Raw genomic sequence first — 8,039 nt, forward strand, 5'->3', positions numbered from 1 at the left:
GCAGGTACTACACAAAGGCAGGAGTACCATCACCTCATTGGGGGCAACCTTAGTGGGTACCTAGCTCAACCAGTAAATAGTGGAGCTGGAGTATATGCAAATGGTCAGACCCCAAAGTCAGAAAGGCTGGCTCCAGAATCCACGTTCTTGATCCAGAATCTGATTAACATCCCAGCTCCATGATTGTAGCCTGAGTGATGAGACATTCGACACCATCCCTGCCTTTCCGAAGCTCTCGGCAGAAAAGGAAAAGCCTGAGGTGAAAGGTGCATCGACAGACTCTGCAGGAAGCCGTCCTGGAGGAGGTGCTGCTGATCTGAGAAGCAAAAGACAAGGTGCAGTTGGCCAAGCAAAGGGGGGTGTGGAAGAGAATTCGGTCGCTGGAACACTCCGTGCCCAGGCTCATGTGGAAGACTGCGCTTTGCGTGAAGGCCGACGTGTGTCTGGGAGGAAGAGAGCTGAATGGATGGAGAAGGAGCTGGAGAGGTGAACAGAGGCCAGATCTTAAAAGAGCAAGTAAAGAAACTTGCATATTATTCCAAAGAACTATGGAGCCATGGAAGGTTGTCTATGGTAAGATTTGTGTGTTTTTTTTTATTATTATTATTTTTTAATATACAAGTATATTTTTATTGATTTCAGAGAGGAAGGGAGAGGGAGAGATAGATAGAAATGTCAATGATGAGAGAGAATCATTGATCAGCTGCCTCCTGCACGCTCCCTAGCGGTCCCTAGTGGGGATCGAGCCCGCAACCCCGCATGTGCCCCTGACCGGAATCCAATGCGGGCCCCTTCAGTCTGCAGGCCAACGCTCTAGCCACTGAACCAAACTGGCCAGGGCAGAGTTGTGTTTTTATTGATTTTTTTTTTACAGAGAGGGAGGGAGAGGGATAGAAAGTTAGAAACATCGATGAGAGAGAAACATTGATCAGCTGCCTTCTGCACACCTCCCACAGGGGATGTGCTCACAACCAAGGTACATGCCCTTGACCGGAATCGAACCTGGGACCTTTCAGTCCGCAGGCCGACGCTCTATCCACTGAGCCAAACCGGTTAGGGCCAGAGTTGTGTTTTTAAAAGACTATCCTGAATGATGTGGAAAATAGAAGATGGTGGCTGGGCACAAGGGGAGGGGTGAGGAGGCCCTTTTTTTATTCATTCAGGTCGTGTATATTTAGCAACGGCCAACTCCGGGTGCTAGGCTAGGCACTGGAGGGACAGCAATAAATAAGCAAGGCTGCTCTCTCTTGGAAGTCACATTCTGGTGGGAGAAAGAAAGAAACTCATAAAAGTAATAAATGTAAAAGAAAATTATCAAAGTGATTGGTGCTATGAAAAAATATAATTAAGCAGAGTAGCATTCAAGCAAAAGGGACCACATTAGCTACATTGACCTTAAACCTGAATGACAAAAAGGAGCCGGCCAAGGGAACACAGCAATGCGAGCCGAGAACCAGCTGGTGCAAAGGTCCTGAGGTGGAGGAGTTTGGTCGGAGGCCAGTGGAGCTGAGGCCTAGGAGCCAAGAGGGAGAAGGACAGGAAATGGGGCTGAAGAAGGAGACAGAAGCTAGAACAAGAGAGGGTGGCACCTGACACTGAGCCCTGCAGTAGGGAAGAGACAGGAATCTGAGCAGTGATGTGAAAAAGGCACAGTCCACTGGCCTTGGGTCAGCAAATCAGAGTCATGGTGCTAGGCCCAGGGGACCAGAGGAGCCATAGTAAATGAGGGAGCAGGAGCGGAGAGGCTGGCCCAGCCCCAGTGCATCTTGCCAGCAGGTCTCCACCCCCCACCCCCACCCCCCGGGCCCAGCCAGATTAATATCCCCAAGGCAGACCCAGGTGAAGGCAGCAGGTTAGGCAGCATTTGCATATTTGTTTAATAAAAAGTTATGGATGTACGAAGAAGGATAATTAACTACCCTCGGCTCCCCTCCTCCCCGCATTACCACTGTGGCCCTGAGCACCTCTCCTCCACCTGAGTCAGCAGAATCCAAGGGGGCACACAGGCCCCCAAAATGTGCACTGACTACGTGTATATTGTGGCCAGTCAGGCCTGTGCAAACAGCAATCCCGATGGTTCTGCCTGAAGTATTTATGCCAGTAGCTAGGGCCACGTTAGCTATTTATTTTCCCAAAGAAATTAAATTAGATAGTTAAATAGCTTTCTGTGTAATTATGAAAGAAATTTACATGAGATGTTTATGAGGAGAAGGGGGATCATTAGGCACCCACACCCCATGGATATCCATTAGTTGGGAGTCCCCTTATTTCCTCCCGGATACTACAAGGGTGTGGGGAGGGGCCCTTCCCAGGGAGAGCCAGAGGGGTGGGAGTTCCTATTGCTGGAACACTGCCCCAAAACTGTGGGAGCTGTCTGTCTGTCTGTCTGTCTGTCTCAGCAGTGGCTCGAAACATGGTAAATGCTCAGTAAATGCCCAGAATGAAAGAATGGCAGTTCTGCAAAGCAAGGGAGGGGTTCCTCCTCTCAGAGCCTTCGTTTCCTTATCTGTAACAAAGCCTCCCTCACCAAGTTATTCTGAGAATTAAAAGACATAATGCAAAAAAAAGGCCATTTATTGATTCCAAGTACCATATTAGATCTTCAAAACCATCCTTTTAAGGGTCCGTATCCCCATTTAGTGGATGGGAGAACTGAGAGCTGACCCCAGCAGCTCAGGACAGGGCCAGGTCTGAAACCTGCTCGGAGCTCTGCAACCACCTAGCTTTCTTTCAGAGCGGCCTCTTTCCCTTGCACTTCAGAGTTAAAAGCCTCGTGCCTTCCCCCACACCTATGTGTAGCCAGGGAAACCCAGACCCAGAGAGGAAGTGTTATGCCAGTACCCCACTGAGCAAGCAGGGTGGAACCCTCCTAGGCAGCCACACTCACCTCCCAGGGGCTGAGCAATTAGCCGGGGCTGATTAGCACTGATTGCAGCCCCCTGCGGGGCGCCCATCTCAGGGGTGGGCCTGCGGATGAGAGTACAGTGCCCTGGGGGTCCCTCTCATCCTCGGGAGGAGGCGGGCTGCCAGGAGATCTGAGCCCCAGAGGGACATGCAGGAACCTAGGGCCAGAAGACACATATTTGAATCCCAAACTGGGAAATGGAGGCCGACTTAAGGTCCAGACCTCCTGAATTCTGGTTCTGGCTATGCCACTGGAATTAGCTGTGTGGCAACTTAACCTTGCCGGCTTTAGTTTTTTCATCCGTTAAATGGGAAGATAATAACAGTCCATTCCTCCCTGGGCTGTCAAGAGAACAAAGTAAGATTCTGTAGGTAACACGTCTGACAGGAAGTGAGCCCTCGGAAACATCATTGTCACTATTATTCCCCAATCCCTGAAAGCGGAAGGCAGTGAACGTGGCTTTCACCAGAGGCTGGGTGGTTTGATTGATGGGTGCGGAGAAGGCTCTGCCCTCGGGGCAGGCAGGCGGGGTGGGTGGCCTTCGTCCCCCCTGGGAAGTCCTCCCATCTAGGAGATGGTCGTTGGCATATGCCCAGCGATGTCATTCTGGTGAACCCCACTACTAGATGAGGACCCGGGTGCCGCCAGCAGGGTGCGTGCACAGATCACCCCTCCAGGGAGCAGAGCTGAAATCCCTACCTGGGCCACCCTGACCCCAAAGCCTCGGGGCAGCAGAGGCACCAGCCTGAAGCCCCCTTCTCTGCAGGGCAGTCACCTGGCCCGAGGCGGCCCTGACTGTCCCGGGCTCTGCCACGGCCAGGAACCCGGCTAAATGGGGCACGAAGGATTTAATGGAGGATGCTAATCAGGGAATCCTAGGGAAGACGCCAGACGAGATCCAATTAAAATGCCAGCCTCTACGTTCCCCTTTTTAATTTTCCACAAATTAGCTTAAAAGGGGAAATGGAAATAAAGATATTAGATATATTTTCTTTAGCCAAGAGGGAAAATCCTTTGAGGATTATATTATTTGTTTCTCTTTTAAAAAATAAATAAATAAAATTGCTTTCAGCTGAGGGACCTGTGCTCCCACTCTAACCCCCGTGGAGGCAATTTTCAGAGCCTGCTTGTCAGAGTGTGTGCATGGTAACCCCTTTATCACGTAAAGCTCATTTCCTGAGCGAGCGCTTCCTGCCCCACAGCCCCAAGGTCAGCGTCCTTGCACCTGTTCCCGTGTGACGGCGGCTCAGAGGGTGAAATGATTTGCCTGAGGCCACACAGCTGGAAAGTGGTAGCGCCTGGGCCCAACAAGCGTGGGCTCCCCACTGCAGCCAGGCTCTATCAGCCCCAGGCCCTGGTCCCATAGGAACCTGCAGAGTTAAGGATGGGGACACAGGGGCCGTGGCCTGCCTGCCGCGGGACAGGGCCGGCCTGAGGTTGTCAGTGTTCCAGAGGCCCTATGGATCTCCTGGCCTGCACGCAGGGCAGGCAGCCCGCCCTCCTGGCTTTGCCAGGGTGGCAGTGGTTTCTGACCCACACACAGGAACTGGGTCTCAGTTTGCCCTTTGACACCCCCAAGCTGGGACCCAGCCCATTCATCACTGTCTCCTGGCAAAGGCCAGCTCCTGCCCCCAGCCCCCAGCCGTGACTGGCCCTGGGAACTGGTACCCTTGATCTCACTGCAGTGTCCTCTACTCCTGTCTCTCTCCCCCGACCCCAACTCCCCTGTCTACTGGAAATACGGTTTTGCCAGTGTGCAAACAATACAAGCTGAGGCTCCATGACTACGGCCCCCGCCCCCCGCCCCCCAGTCTCCCACATAGGCAACAGCCCCCTGAGCAGCCCCAAAGCCTGAGGGCACGCCCCAGCTCTCCTCCAGGTCCCGGGCGGGATCCTCACAGAGACAAAGCTCCCACCCTTCTGGGCTGTGTGCTGTTGGACAAGTGGCTTCACCTCTCTGGGCCTCCGTTTCCCTCTCTGCAGAATGGGTATAACAAAAATCTGGCTTGAAAGATTGTGATGAGGGTTCGATGAGACGAGTCATGCCAGGCCCTGGCACACAGAGGATGCTCAGTAAATGTTCCCCTTCTCCCTCCAAAAACTGGGAGGTGAAGGGCGTCGGCAGGATGAGGATCCCAGAAGGAAGAAGAGGCAGGGAGGCTGGAAAGATGAGACAAGACCGCCCTTGATGAAGTCCCGAGTCCACTGAAAGGGAGGTCAGTGAGGCATCAGAGGGGCCAGGGACGGATGAAAATATCTCGGCTGCCTCCTGACCTGGTAGAAAAGGCCAACCTGACGCGTCCCGGGTCATGGCCAGTGGAGCAGCGTCCCTGCACCTGGGCACTGGGAAAGCCAGAGCCCGCAGTGACCGAGGCTCATTGGAGCTGGTTTGGTAGGATGCCTGAATCAGAGGGTGACCCCTCAGACCTTGGGTGGTAGCCCGGCATCTGGAGTATGCTAACAGCGAACCCCAAGGTCTTAGGGTATCTGTGAACACTGCATCTGAGGCGTGGGGTCTGTTTAACAGCGGTTGCCAACCGGTGGTCCGCGGGCCACTGGTGGTCCGTCAGGTCTGAAAGGTTGGCGGCGGCTGGTTTAGGAGACCTGTGTGTGAGGGTCTGCACCCACCCAGGAGGTGTGTTTAAGAAGCAGCCAAGCATCTCAGAGCAGGAGGAAGGAGTCTTGGAGGGGATCCCTGGGCAGCAAGCAAAGACCCACCCCGTTCCCCGTTCTTATATTCATTCTTCGCCCTTCTTTCCATGCACACAATCCTCATCTCTTTGGTCTCACCCTTCACCATCAGCCCCACTCCCCCACCCCGCCTTCGCTCTGAATTGCTGACTCTGTGGGAACTGCCGTTATGAACCTCAAGTCTCAGGCACCTCCACAGTCCTTCCCTGGGGTGAGGTGGATCAAGGGATGAGGGAGAGAGAACCCATCAGCACCTTCTCCCCCAACAGAGCAAATCCTCCCCAAATCACCCCTCTGGGCCCCGGAACGGCAGATCGGATTCTTGGGGAAGCCTGCTGCCTTATCTCTGGAACAAGCATTTTGCGTTTACTCCCCCAAATGTGTTGCCGAATGGTGTCCCAGCCCATGGCTTCCAGCCATCTGCAGAGAGAAATCCGGTTAGACCTTGTATATTAAGTCCCTGACAATCTTGCCGAGGATGCTGGTCATAAAAGTCTCCTGGTTTTATCGCCGGTAACAGACACAGAGTGAAATTAAGTTGTCTTATCAAATTTTGATAATATATATATATCCCTCTGGAGGGGAAGTCTCTGCCTGGGGCTTCCATGGGATGAGCCCAGGATGGGGACGGGGAGTGGGAGCGGGGGTTCCTGGGGATGCGGCACAGGCTGCGGGCCATCCTGGGGAGCCTGGCAGGACTGACCCACAGGAGGGCAGGGACTGGCATCCTAAGTTTCAGTGTCAACCAGGCCTGGATTTGAGACCCGCTCTGTCATCTCCATGCTGGGTGAACTGGGACAACGTGCTTTACCTCTGAAGGCATCAGCTTCCTCCTCTATAAAGTGGACATGATGATAAGAGCGCCCGCTTCCTGGGTCGGTGTGAGATTTCAGTGAGATGCTGCATGCAGCAGCTCGGCCCAGTGCTTGGCGCGTGGTGAGAGCTCCGTGCGTGTCTGTGATTTGGTGACAGGGAAAAGGAAACGAGGGCTGGGCGCTGATATTGTCTGGTTCATCCTCTTCCCGTTGTATAGGTGGGGAAACGCAGAGGGAGAGTCAGTGGACAGCGGTCACACAAGCAGAAAGGGTACCCAAGCCACCCGTTTAGGATGGAGCCATCCCCGCTACCTCCCACCCCAACTGGGCCTCCTGAGAAGGCTGGAGGCTGCCACTTTTCTGCCTCTGTCTACAGTCCCACCATTCAGCGCCTCGCCCAGGGCATGGACAGCCACGTCAGGACGCCTGGCTGCCCCTTTGCTAGAGGAATAGACTTCCAGGACATTGACCAGTGTTAGGTTTACACAGGTCGCCCAGCTAATCCTGGGAAACGCGTCCCACTGTCCCAGGAGCGGGCTGTCACACTCCAACCAACGCCTGCTGGATGGAATGGCCCGTCTTCCTCCCACTGCTGGGATCCCGTGCATGGCCACCTCACACTTGGGCATACCTCTAGTGACCAAGGGCTCACCACCTTACCAGGCGATTGTTTCATCTCCCCAACTTGTCTGACTTCGAGGCTAAGACTCATTCATTCTGGACCCACACCTGCCACCACAACTTTCTTTCAGCACAGCCTGAGTGCCTGTGCGCCTCTGGGTGCTAATGGATTTCTCTGTGTGTTTTCCAAACGGTGAGTACTAACGGGAGAGGAACTGAACTGGCACAGCTCTATATTCCCAGAGGCCAGGGCCTGGCATATAAAAGGTGCCCAAAAAATAACAATAGCTGACATTCACTGAGCACTTACTATGAGTCAGGCATGAGTTACATGCATTAGTTCAGGTAATCATTCTAATAACCTGGAGACGCTGTTACCATTAATATCTCTAATCTATGGAGAGGTGACATAGCTTGTCCAAGGTCGCACAGCCAGGGCGTGATAGAGTCAGACTGGAATGCAGGCACTGAGTGCAGAGCCGCTACTCTTACCTCCCAGGTATTCCTGAAGATTATTTGGAATGAAGGAAGGAAAGGGGGAAAGGAAGGGCAGACCCAGGCATGTAAATCCATCTCTTCCAAGGAGTCTATATGCCTGGAGGGCAGGAAATGTATATTACTCACCTCTCTCTCCCCCCCAGCTTGGCAAACAGTAGGTGCTCAATAAATGTTTGCTAAATGACTGCTTACTCCTCATAGGCATATTTTTCTCCCCCACCATGCCAAGGGCCTTTGGATGAGGAACTGCATTACGTTCATCTCTGTAGAGCTGTCACTAGCCCATTCTGTGTGGGCACCATCCCAGGACTATGGCTTGGCAGCTCATGGCCCACTGTGCAAAGAAAAGAAGATCCTCTTCCTCTGCCACCAGGGGCTCCAGGTTGGCACGTGGAGCGCCACTCTCCCAGGGACGTGCCTTTACTCAACACACAACCTGCAGAACTGTCCGTGGGAACCCTGCTCTGGCTCCCTGGGCCTGGCACTGAGCCTGAACACGCACTAGGCAT

Source organism: Myotis daubentonii, chromosome 8 (genome assembly GCF_963259705.1).
Source record: "Myotis daubentonii chromosome 8, mMyoDau2.1, whole genome shotgun sequence".
NCBI lineage: Eukaryota > Metazoa > Chordata > Mammalia > Chiroptera > Vespertilionidae > Myotis > Myotis daubentonii.